At 35.5% G+C, this 13,933-nt stretch overlaps 1 protein-coding gene and 1 pseudogene across 1 annotated transcript in view; one reads left to right on the forward strand and one right to left on the reverse strand.

Moving 5' to 3' along the window:
• Nucleotides 1-13,933, reverse strand: part of LOC135711342 (uncharacterized) — a 59,548-nt pseudogene that overhangs the window by 45,180 nt on the left and 435 nt on the right.
• Nucleotides 1-13,933, forward strand: part of LOC135711402 (uncharacterized) — a 170,498-nt gene that overhangs the window by 18,662 nt on the left and 137,903 nt on the right. The gene's annotated exons all lie outside the window — the stretch shown is intronic.

The raw sequence follows: 13,933 nt of genomic DNA on the forward strand, positions 1-13,933 counted from the left end.
CGGAGAGCCTGAGCGGCAGATAAATCGTTTCTTTTTCAGTAAATTTTTGATGCCGATAATGATTTTCCACTTCTGTCATACACCTGAAAATTCACTTTCCGCACGCAAACGATGATCCGAAATTAAGAACCAAAACAACAGTTAGGGCACATCCATAAATTACGTAAAATCTGAGGAGTAATGCAGAGGGGGTTTCAACATTTGTAACGGACCATGCATAAGGTATAAAACAAACGCCACGAAGGGGGTGGGGAAGGTCTAAAATTGGTAAGAAAATTGCATCGTCATTTATGGATGACCCTTATGATTTGACAGAAGGTATAATAAGCACGGCGAATGAGAACAACCCAAATTTAAGTTTAGTTCACTCATAATCGCCAAAAGTGCAGGAACTCAGCGATGAGTAAATTTGCCTCATGTTTTCCAGAATTTGAGAAAAGTAAAGATTTGATTCACTCAGTCTATTGGTACTACTGCGAGACTGAATAAAATTTTCGTCAATTTCCTCATTTTCCAGCTGAGTTCCTGCACTTTTGGCGATTATGAGTGAACTAAACTCAAATTTGGGTCGTTCTCATTCGCCGTGAGGAAATAATAAAAATCTGCCGGACTGGTTGAAACCAATGAAATGCAAACAGGTGAGGCTATGTGAAACCGTTGTCCCTTTCGTTCTGCCGCTGTTTAAATGGATAACACAGTATGACGTCACACTCCGTCAACCATTTAATCAGCGGAAGAACAAAAGAGACGGCGAATTCCCAAGCCTCAACTGTTTACATCACATTGGGTTGGAACCGAACAATTTGGGGTGGTAGTTTTCAAAGCCAAATAGGTGATGAAAAAGTATTTTCGTTGGTTTTTTAAGAGAGATATTTTCGGATTATGTATGAGAGAGGATAATTCATTATCGGTGAAAAAGGAGAGATGACAATGTGAACGGTTCACAACTCACCGAAAAGTAGCTTGAGTGAGGAAATGCTTATCGTGCAGCTGAGTGAGAATTTCTATCTCTGGTCACTGGCCATGAATAATCAGAAAAATATTACATATGGGTCATTCCAGCTCAAGTGCGTACACCACCTGTGGTCAATGTCACTGATTTGAGCCAAACTTGGACAACACGCTTATTTTGGAATTCGGAACAAACGCCTTTTTTATTTTACTCTGAAGTGCCTATATCCCTCTCGGTTACAATCCTGGATTTTCGAAATTTAAAAAATATCATCTTTCAGATGAGATTAGTCCACAACCAAACAAGCTATTTGTGATCTTAGAACGTCAATTTGAAGGTTTTTTAATGTAAATTATTATAGGTGCACCCATATTTTTGTCATAGTAACTACAGGAAACAGGCTGATTACCGGTAGCTATACAAATTATCAAAAAATGTCCTATTTTCACCATGGGTGGGATTTTTTATTTCTCAATATTTTGGGCTCAAATTTTCACCACACTTTGGAAAACTTTTCTACTTGATGTGTTTCCAAGGACAATTGATTTGGACAAATATTTTTTTGAGATTTTACCAGATAAGTGAGTGGTAGTTTTGAACTTTTCTGGTGGAAAATCAATGCTATATAATATTTTTTAATTTTTTCTTTCTTGTTATTTATCACATATTATCTGGGCAGGATTATCATTATATGAAATCATAACTAGCTTATTTATTTACTTCTGTCCATAATTTAATTGTGGTCCTAAAAGTGAAAAATACGTTCCTATGGGATATAGCCAAAACGTTGTGCTTTAGAATTGCGATGAAAACAGATAGATTAGCAGGTATATACAATTTTAATTTTGGATGAGTAATTATTTGAGTAATTAATCTCTTTAGATGCAATCTCACGAGCAAGAATGCTTTTTTATTATAGTTATATAGAAAAATAAACGTTGAACCTTTATTATTCATTTGTTCAAAACACACTTTCTATTCATAAACGTAACTCTCATGTTCTTCTTATTCTAAGAATAGAAAAAAAAATAGCATTGATTTTCCACCAGAAAAGCTAAAAAAACACTTACTCATCTGGTTATATCTCAAAAACAATTTGTACAAATCATTTGCCCCTCGAAACACATCAAGTAGAAGAGTTTTTCAAAGTGTGCTGAAAATTTGATATATTATATCAATATATACCCAAAATATTAATATTAAATAAAAAATCCCGCTCACAGTGGGGCCGTTCTGAAAAAAAGACGGTCAAAAATCTTTTCTCACCATTTGGACGTTTTAGAGGGTAGGTTTCTTCTGAGAAGTTGCTGAGAATGACAATCCGCTCCTTTTGAAACAAACACCGGATTTAATATTAAGATGGTATTACACTTAGAAAAACTAACTTTTTCTACAAACGAGATAGACATATGACGTCTTGAGCAAAGTTGTAGATCTAATTATTTCATGAAACTTTGCCCAGTACACCAAATTTCTATATCTTCAAACTAATGAGATATAATGATTTTTCTTTCAGGAGTACCTTAAAAGTGGTTTTTTAAGTTAAATCATATTTTAATCAAGTTTGATCGGTTCATTATACTGGAGAAAGTTTTAGATATCCTCAAAAAACATAACTTTTCTGAAGACGTCAACAACATTTATTGACTCTTGTTTGCTGTACTGTGATTTAAAAGAAAAAATCATCAATTTTAGAAAAAAATTTAAAAAAAATGTGAATGTTTGCGAAATGTCACTAAGCCTCATTGAGTTTTTTATAGCTTTGAGCATACGTGTAGAAAAAAATTAGCTTCGGGAACCCTCGGGAACAAAATTTATACAGCTATTTGATACAGCAGTTTTTACCATATATTCTACATTATTCTCATATAGTTCTTGTGTAAATAGATCCAATCATACATACATGCACCGTAGGTTATTCAATTTTTATTGATGAGGATGGCCTTTGAAAACTGGAGATTTTGAAAGAAATTGAAGACACAAATTTTTTATTTAACGGATATTCTTAATTAGCCGGCGCCGGTGGTGTAGTGGTAAGCGTGACTGCTTTCTAACACCCCGATGGGTCTGGGTTCAATCCCAGCCGAGATCGGTGGGATTTTTCTGAGGCATAAAAATCTCAGGTCACGTCTTCCTTCGGAAGGGAAGTAAAGCCGTTGGTCCCGGCCCATGTGTGTTGAATGGGTGCGATATCCTACGCAGGTGTGGAAGCCTTCCTGCACATTCGATTGCCGTCAAAGGATGGCAATCGATGTCCGTCGGTGATTGGCACTAGATTCCGGAACAGAGACCGACGTTAAATAAAGGAAAGAACCAAAAAGAACCGGATATTCTTAATACACTAAAAGCCTTTGAACTTGAATCAATCTTTTATACGACGGGTAAATCTGTGCCACATTGCATTGCCTTGTTGTATTGCGTAATAAGGTACATTGGTCCTTAGAGAAGTCCCCATCAAGAAATAAAGACAAACCTTCATCTTCAGTCATAGATCGCTCCAATTTGGAATCATTGTGTGACTTCCAAGACTGTCGAATTTTTGTTGCTCTAGTGGGAGTTGTTTGCAATGCTTCATGAACCAACTTAGCCGCATCCTCCGATCCATCAGCACGTGCCTTCATTTCCGTTGCATAAGCCAGTTCACATTTCACATTTTCGCGGTTGTCTTTCGAAATTCCAACTAATTTTGAAAACACGTGATCCCGGACATGACACAATTTCAATTTGCGAGATTTGCCTAATTTCTCCTTCCTTACTACGAACAATTCACTCCGATCCGGATGATAGGAATTCATTTTGCAAAGAAACTCAAACCCAAGAAAGAATAAACACTTAAACCGCAAGCAAACGCAAACTGAAATATTCACTTTGACAGCAAGCTCATGCTTGATCCTATATGACCATATTATATCGAGGATCAAAGTAGGCTGTGGGTGTGGTAAAGCAAGAGATTTCTACATAAACATAAAGGAGAGACAGATGAGAATGTTTATTCGTGTTGGTAACTAATACTTAAACACATCTTCGATGGGCATTTTTTTTTTTATTAAAAAATGTAGAACAAGCAATGCACCAGTAATAAATTGTACAAGAATGATATTGCCTTTAACATAAGATATTAAAATTCTATTTATCACGTATCATTGAATGTAGTGTTAATAGGACAACCTCAACACAAACTTAATACCCTACGGTGCATGTTTGTATGATTGGATATATTTACATAAAGAACTATATGAGAATAATGTAGAATATATGGTAAAAACTGCTGTATCAAATAGCTGTATAAATTTTGTTTCGGAGGGTTCCCGAAGCTAATTTTTTCTACACGTATGCTCAAAGTTATAACAAACTCAATGAGGCTTAGTGTCATTTCGCAAACATTCACATTTTTTTAATTTTTTTTTCTAAAATTGATGATTTTTTCCTTCAAAATCACAGTACAGCAAACAAGAGTCAATAAATGTTGTTGACGTCTTGAGAAAAGTTAAAATACATAACTACTAACTGATATCTAAAACTTTCTCAAATATAGTGAACCAGTCAAACTTGATTAAAATATGATTTAGCTTAAAAAACCACTTTTAAGGTACTCCTGAAAGAAAAATCATTATATCTCATTAGTTTGAAGATATAAAAAATTGATGTTATGGGCAAAGTTTCATGAAATAATTAGATCTACAACTTTGCTGAAAACGTCATATGTCTATCTCGTTTGTATAAAAAGTTAGTTTTTCTAAGTGTAATACCCTCTTAATATTAAACCCGGTGTTTGTTTCAATAGGAGAGGATTGCCATTCTCAGCAAAGACCGTCTTTTTTCAGAACGGCCCCACTGTGCCATGGTGAAAATATGCCATGTTTTGATAATTTGGATACCTGCCGGTAATCAGCCTGTTTACTGTAGCTAGTAGCTACTATGACAAAAACAAAATATGACAAAATAAAACCTTAAATTGACGTTCTAAGATCATGAATAGCTTATTTGGCTGTGGAGTAATCTCTTCTGAAAGTTGATTTTTTTTTAAATCTTGAAAATCCAGGGTTGTAGCCCAGAAAGATCTAGGCACTTTAGAGTGAAATCAATGTTCAGAATGCCAAAATAAGCGTTTTGGCAAAGTTTGACTGACATCGATCACAACTTTTTTTTTTAAATTCTGTACCCACTTGAGTTGGAATGACCCGTATTTGACGAGACTTGATGTGTCGCATACTCAGTTCCGGGTCATTTGGTTGAATGAAATTTGGCTGAATGCCGTTTGACGGAACGCCATTAGACCGAATGGGTCATTTAGCCGAATACAATTTGACCGAACGCCAGACTGGGCAATTTGGCCACATGCTGAATAATTTGAAAGAACTTCTCATAAATAAAGAATGGCAAATCTGCAATTATCAAACTGGATCAACAATTTCCAAATCACATAACTACTTTCATTAGCTGTGTCAACACAATCGAGAACAGATAAACTCCAAAGAACTGCTTCTGTTTAAATGTAGGAAAATCTCCAATAAGAATTAAATTATAATTTCTTTCCATACTTTTTGATCCTAGTAATTCTCAAATAATTTCTAACTTGATTTTCACTGTAAAAAATAACGTGAATAAATAAATAAATTTGAATGAACTAAACCTTTTACGTTGTTTTTCATTTTAATTCTATTACTACTGTTTCACTTTCACTTTCACTAGTTCACTTTCACTATTTACTTTCACTACCAATTTAAACTATAACAGATACGTATTTCATTTACTTCTTGCAAACTTCTTCAGTGACTAACATATATAACATAAGTCCTGGGAAAAAATCAAAAGCATGCCATTTGAAATCAAACAATTTAATTTTCAAATCTTCTTCAGGGTATTTTATTCTATTTATAAACTGTTGAAAAATGCATTTACAGTACACTCAATGGACCATTATCTTCGATTTTTCGCAGTGTGCAGCGAAATTGTTGAATCAGGGTTTGGACGGTGTCTTTGACGATTTCTTTTAAATTTTGCTTGATTCGATCAACCAATTGTTGCTCAATTTGAGCTTCCTAGCCGTTGTCGTACACCGTAGTCTTGAGTACACCCGATTGGACGAGCCTGAGGCACGTTTGATGGATTGTCCTTTATTTATCGGTACAAATGGTATTTTTTGCTCAGTTCCAAAATGATGCATTTTCCATTCGCAAAAGGTTCGCGACGAAGTGCACGGCAACATTTTGGTATTTTTCGAGTTGTTGCTGTGTATATTTTAGAGCACGATGACGTTTCCGATAGATTACGTTGTATTTTTTTTTTAATTCGATGGATTGTCATTTTTGAAACATGAAATTTTCGTGCTAATATGCGTATTGATTGACCAAATTTGTTTTCAGCACTTGACAACATTTTTTGGTTGTTCTGGCACTCAATTTTGTTGGGCGACCGCATTACTTTTTATTTTCCGGTTCTTTGCCATCACGACAATCCTTCAAAACACGATAAATAGTTGATGTTTATATTGGCTTAGAATTTCACTTGTACTGAGCCGTCCAAAAAGGTTGGCGACTTGTGCACATAAATCCAGCTTGTGCGACATTTTAAATGGAAACAACTGCGCAATTTGAGTTTGACAGTTCAGTAGTAGTATAGATAAGCGTGACAAGTGCATTGGTTGACATATGTGTGTGTTTGTTCATGCCGTCAAATAAAAACCTGAAAGTATTCCCAGGACTTATGTTACATATGTTAGTCATAGTCTAGACACTGAAAAAGTTTGCAAGTAGTAAACGAAATACGTATCTGTTATATATTAATGTGATAGTGAAAGTGAATTAGTGAAAGTGAATCAGTGAAAGTGAATAAGTGCAAGTGAAAGCGATACAATAGTAGTAGAATTAAAAGGGAAAACAATGTAAAGGCGTACAATTATTTAACTAAAACGCTCATCAATCTATTTAGATTGAATGAACTGTTTATGCTTATATGAAGGAAGAGTTTCATATGAAGAATAAATTTTGCATTCTCATTTAGGAGAAATGGCTCTCATGTTGGCCTATGGATCTAGGATTGGGCCCATCGCTAAAGATCTGCTATTTTTCAATTTTATCTAGATGAACGCGTCATTGGGACGGTACTAATGGATATTTTAGGTCGCTATTGAAAGTTTAGTCGATTTCTGAATTTATGTATAGGCCCAAATTAGGTGTATTTAGGCCGACATAACATCCATTTCCCCTATTTGTTAAATTCTGTGCGTCATGGTTGGTTAGCTGTCGTTCTGACATCTTGTGAATGCCAAATGATGTAAAAATGGCGATACTATGTATATAAACTCTTATCACCAGTACCAGAAACCATGCCAATAGCATAACATAAAAGAATCAATTATCTATCAAAAATGGCCAAAAGACACCGCATACTCAGTATCATAAGAAAGTCAATTGTGGCTTTCTGAATTGGTAAACGGAACATTCGGGTAAGGTCACTGGCCATGAACGATTAAATACTAATAGATTAAATGTGCACTGATTCGTATCTCGCGCATCAATTTGATGTGTTTTAATGACTCGCATGACCATTTCTATGAGGAAATCGATTGTGGCCTCCGAAACTGGCATCCGGATAACTTGTCAAAAATGGTAAAATATTACAATTTATACACATTAGTTTGCTGTGTTTAAATGAGTTGAACTATCATTTTTGTGATTGTGCCTAGAACCTGTATCCAAAACATCTGGGACAACACTGTTCCCAATCTGTATTGAAATTTTAGTCGTTCTCTGTCTCTGTGCTCGCCAGCATTTTCGCTGTTAGATACGTTTATGGATCTTTTTATTACTACCGAGCAAGTATAATCCTTCTGCAAACAGTACAGATATTAAACCATTTGCGTAATGAGAAAATTAGCATAATTGATTTATCTTTTTTTTTCCACTAAACCGCAACTTTTGTGGTCATCGTACCTCTTAACCAGAAGTAGTGCGAAAAAAGCAGAACACGTAATGAATGAAACGATCTGAGTGGACACAGAAATTTCATCATCACCCAGAAATGCTTTTTTTTTCTTCTAGAGAACACCAGATTTTGCATCTCTCTTTTTCATCTCTGAAACAACGCAGCAGCCCAGCTGCATGCAGAAAACCCCCCATTGAACTCATTTCCCAACTCCACTTTTGCAGAGTTGCTTCTGGCTCGAGTAGTCGTCCAAAGTGGGAAACTACGACTCGTTGAAAGCATTTCAAACGGCCAGCAGGGGGACCTTAAAGCGCGGGTCAAGAACAAAGTTGCAGTGCACCATCATCATCATCATCATCATCATCATCATCAGTTGATGCAAGTTGTGAAACAAAGATCACCTCGAAGAAATTATGTTTTTCGGTTTTCATCAGTTTTGCAAATTCCAATAATTATTTGCTCAAAACTTGCCAAACGATCCCGCTTCCTTCTACGGATCATTAGACAACATCATACTTGAGACAATCGACAGCATCATCACCGAGCGCCCAAACAAATTGGCGAAAGGTTAATGATGAAAGCAAATTTTTAAAACAAACGGCAGCCTCGCCCATTGCCCATTACCGCAAAAAAAAAGAGTGTCGAACAAAACTCGTTACCCGGCTAAGAGCGACAGCGAAAAGTGATAGTCGTCCAAAACGCGGAACTTGGACTTTTGCCTATTTGTTTTGCCCGGGTTTTCTTCAATTTGATGATCATTATCGGTACGGAATTAAAAGTCTTCGCGCAATTGCCGTTTCAATCACCGCATCGTCGTTGTCATCATCATTGGGGGGTTGTTGTCGGTTCGGCATTTGGTTTATCTTTAGCAACGACGGCTGCTGTTGGATAACAAGTTTAACTACACGATGATAAGAAATAATTACACAGTTAAAAGTTATTGGTTCGTGTGCGCGGGTGGGCGGAAGGTTGGCGACGAAACAGTTAACTTGCTCTGTTCGGTAATTTGGATCGCAGATGCAATTGTTTGGGCAACGGTTGTGATTGGCGGTTTGAAGTATTCAGATTGGATGCTTTGCTACTAATAGTTGGGTAGAGGCATGGGCATTGTAGCTATCATTATCAGGTCATTATTTAATTATTTAAGTATTGGTTTTGTTATATATTTGAGGCTTCTGAATGTTTTTGGGTATTAAAGGAAATGCTTTGTATGAGTCCTTAAATTTGATATAAATTACCTAATTTCAAATAAAATTTTAAATACCAAATTTAAACTTTAAAATCAATATTCACTGTTATAAGAGAACTTGTTTTTGTGAGGAATAATTGTATTTCTACTTCTACCGATTGGATTTTTGATTTTTGCAGAAATCAAGTTAATGGATCCATTTATGGAAAACTGGTCAATTTTGAGTCATGATTTATCATGTCAATTCTAATTGTGGCACCAAAGTAACAAACAAATTAGTTCGAGTAATCATTGAACTAAATTTTGCAACAATTGAATAATAAAAAAGCTATCTTATTTAGAAAACGTATAAATGTTTACGTATCTCCTCGTTAATCAACAAAATATAATAAGTGATATTCGTCTAATTCCAGAAATTGTACCGATTGAATCTACGTCAAACTTTGCAACATCAGTGTTCATTTGGGTGTCTCAACCCTTATTCTTATTTACATGGAGAAAAATACATTGAAATTTGTTTCTTCTCCGCACATGATGTAAATTGGTTCTTTCTGTATTTCATATTATAACATAACATTGTGGCTTCTAAACTAAAGCTCATTTAGAATTTCTACGATTCTTAAAATCAGAAGGAGCCATATTAAAAAAATATCCTTGTTTTAATGTCAATCTTTGTATACAATATTTTAAGTAACTCCAAATTGATCTGAACTTCTTACCATATGATCAACTGGATAGTATAAATCAGAGCTTGCACTATGCCGTCAGCAACAATGTATGTCCAATCAGTTTCATAGCTTCGCATCATTTACAATTAACTTCATTGTATGTAAGACATTCTAGGATTTTCAAATCATCTTGGAGGGCAGACAAAACGAACCACGGTTGATCAATATCCTTAACAACGAACCATATTTATTCAGATTAATGGAGTCTCTGCGCATTAATTGCGATCCATTTGCTTTATATATCAGATGATCTAGATCAGTTGTTCTCAAACTTTTTACGATTGCGACCCATTGTAAGGAATTTTATAAGCTTGTGATCCATAAATATTAAATTCACATGTTCTAAAAGATCTTATGTATGTATGTAAGGTAGCCACCATCCCTTCGAAGATCTTGTCTTGTATGCAGCTCAACTTAATAGCAAGATCAATTTTTGCTACCGATCTGAATTCACAATATCACTGTATAAAGGGCCAAAAACGGAGGGGTGCGAATAAGTAGAGGCACTTACACGAAATCCACGGGATCCATATAGCCCATTACAAGAACGCAGGTATTCTGGTAAGCCCTGCTTCAGTACAATATCGATGCCAATATATCGCTGAAACATTCAATCAAGCAGTAATGTAGTACTTGATTGGCGCGTATTTAATGAGCTACTGTTCAATTTATTGAATTTTTGTATAAGAGCTACAGAAGCGAAAGCCAAAAAATAACTTAGCTGAGCGTCGGCGCCGGCTGGAACAAACTGCTGTCATCCGGAAGACTTCATTATTCTTCAATACCAATTACTAGAGCGACGGAATCGAGTGGAACTCCATTTGGTCATCGTCACGCAATCCACTAAAAACTTCTTTTTACAATTGTTGCATTTTAATTCACATTATTAGTTATTTGAAATTTGAATTTAACTTCTCACGAGAAAATCACGCAGCACAGTACAAAAACGTCAATTCAGCAGCACATGTTTTAAAAGATCTTATATTGGCAAAATAAGATTTCCTGGCATTTAAACGGCTTGAATTACCCAAACAGCCTTAACAGACGAACCAACATTTCATGACGTACATTACGGATATCGAAAATATATATATTTAAACCATTTCTTGATGAACCACATGGCCACATCCGGAAATGTTCCAGATGCCTCCAGGGAACTGATCAAATTCAAACTCGTGCTAAAATATATCATGCGATGCATCAAATCACAAGAGAACTTAAAATCAAAATCATTGGCAGCCTCATTGAGCACCCATGACCATTATGGACACACCGGGCATGTTCTAGGTGTTCTGGAGAAAGTGGTGTGTTTCTGAATTGAACCAAAATCCGTCTGAATTGAACCTAAATCGACGCATCAAAACGCAAGATAATTCAAGGCTCAGATCATACACACTATTTTTGTTTTGCTGGAAACCAGTAACATTTTGCTGGATTTTGCCGAACTGTAAAACCACCAATCTGTCCAGCAAAATAAATGTTGCTGTTTTTCCAGCAAAACAAAATTTCATGAAACTGACAGCACTTAACTGTAGTTTCAGCAAACTGGAGTTTGGTTTGCTGAACGATCAGCAAACCCACAATTAAATTTCTTTGCTGTATTTCCAGCAATTTGATGACACTGCTGAACTTTCAGCACAACATTAACCAAAAAGATTTGGGATAAAAATAAATAAATAAATATGAGATTGAAGATACTTCTTCGGACATGCGGACATACAATCAGGAGATGTAATATTATTTAAACTTTGCTTGATGTATAAATTTACGGCACATGTCTGAAGAAATTTCCTTAAATACTGATTGTCGATCTATCAAATCATGTTTATTATATATTGTTAAATTTAAAAAAAAAAACAAAGTATTGTTTAAAAAACGAAAGCGAATACAAATACATGTACAAGTAACAAACTTAACCATATAATACAACAATATTAGTTTACTTCAACTGAACAAGAAAATCAGTTACAGTAGTTGATGGTTTGGCCACGTTTAAAATAGCTCCCGTTAAAAGAGAGAAAAAATTCGCATGTGCTGGTTCAAATTTGTAGTTAAAAAAATAGGGCGTTTTGATTAATGTGGTAAACGCTTGCTCAATTTCGGACCCTACCGAAAAAAAATCGTTTTCCGATGCGGATATAATACTCGCCCTCAGCGTACAACTGTGCTTTGACGATCATCACAGGATTTTTGGTGCTCCGATAGCCCACGACATACTGATTGATGTCATCCTCCGGCTAAAAACAGTAAAAAATCGTATTAAACATTATATCAACAACTTTCATTAATAGTCATATACATTTATCCACTCGACAATCGCTTCTAGTAGGTTGGATATTTTTTGTGAACCTTTGTTAGCCCGTTTTGCTCCACGGGATGGATTTTTTTCTTTAATAATTAGCAATGATCGAATAAATTCTGTAATAAACCTGGTGTAAATTTTAGTGGAACATGTCGAACAATTAAATATTTCTTACGAGTGTTTACAGTTGGGTGCAAGTGTTTGAATTTTGTTAGAACTTTATCTTGCAGCAGACTCCAGTTGCTGCTATTTTCGATAGTTTCAGGAAACATCTGCGTGAAATCCAAGTTTATCTAAAAAAATATATGAACAGTTAACTTAGAATGAAGTTGTTACAAAGTAATTATAGTGCATTAATACCAATAGTCCATTGAATGCAGTTGACAGTGGAAACATGTCAGTCATCTTGTCTGCCAAATCTTCTGATTTGTCCTTTTTTCGCAATACATTTCGAGCTTCAACTGTTTTCATCCAGTTGGTTTTGATTATCTCGAACGACGCTTCTGATGGTACAATGAACTTCAGTTTAGTAATCTAAAAAAAAAAAAAAAACGGAAACCTTTATATTGAATATTTAGAATATTACCTGCAAGAAATTTTACCATATCAACCAATTCATCTCCGGTTAAATCATCGTTGGCAGCGTTGTGTGCCTTTGCAGAATCAGCATTCTCCTCCTTTGTTCGACGAATCTGCTTCTCAAATTTCTTCACCATGTACTCAATATGGTAGTGCAACTTGCCACTATGTCTACCATGGCCAGCGGATAGAACCATAAGGCCTAAACATAAATGTAAATAAACACATACATGATTATGGATATATTATAAAAAAGTTAACGTACTTGCGGCATATCTGCGCTGTTCGATTTCAAAACATCATATTTATTAACCAGGGATAGTGCCACAACATTTTTATGATGTGCACTTGGATGGCTATGAATAAGCAAACCAAGCAAAAAATCTATTAATAAAATTTCGCGTAACATTTGAAAAGGGCCTATCAACTTTTCTAGGCCAAAAGTACATAATACAGTAACACTTATTGTAATTAGTTTTCGTTAATTGTGATTTTAATTTCGCCCTGCCGTGTTATGTTTTCAAAACCGACGTGCACTTATGAAACAGGAATCACCCGAAGAGAGTGGGAGGAGTTGTAGTCTACCAACTGCTAGTTATCAGCTTTAATCTATTGAGTTGATTTGTGTGTGTATATAACCAGTTTGAATCACATAAACTAGTCAGCACCTAAGAGAAGAGGAGACAATACGGGGGCGAAAACGAACCACTTTTCTGTAAAACGCGAACCAGCTCGTGATTGGCCGATTTGAAGTGCGTAAGATAGAGATAGAGATAGATATTGATAGAGATAGAGATAGAGATAAAAGAGTAAGAAGCCAGTTGTCTCCTCTTCCTCTTAGGTCAGCACTAAAAATCAGTTTGATGGACAGCCGACCAATAGTAATGAGTGATCTGCATTACCCACCGCGCTCTTCGGCGAATTCCTGTGTCTTATAGTGTTGTAAAGTAGCTTCAGTGTACTTGTGTTGACAATCATGAATGGCATTTAACTGGTGATACTCTAAGGAAGCCTTAGCGTGAAAGTAGCACAGCAAACAAGGAGTAGCAATTTCAAATTTGTATGTTTTGTGGAAGCTGACATTTGTGCCTTTAAAGTTTCACGCTAAGGCTTTCTTAGAGCATCACCTTAAGGCTAGGTCATAGCATAGTATAAAATTTGATCTAACACGAAGGTTTTTATAGTACAGTAATGTTCACGAACATAAATTTTTAATTGGAAATATTTAGCTGGCACGTTTTTTTCCATTGTTTATA

Source organism: Ochlerotatus camptorhynchus, unplaced genomic scaffold (genome assembly GCF_037179485.1).
Source record: "Ochlerotatus camptorhynchus isolate MF236.1 unplaced genomic scaffold, CSIRO-AGI_Acam_v1.1 ptg000432l, whole genome shotgun sequence".
Taxonomy (NCBI): Eukaryota; Metazoa; Arthropoda; class Insecta; order Diptera; family Culicidae; genus Ochlerotatus; species Ochlerotatus camptorhynchus.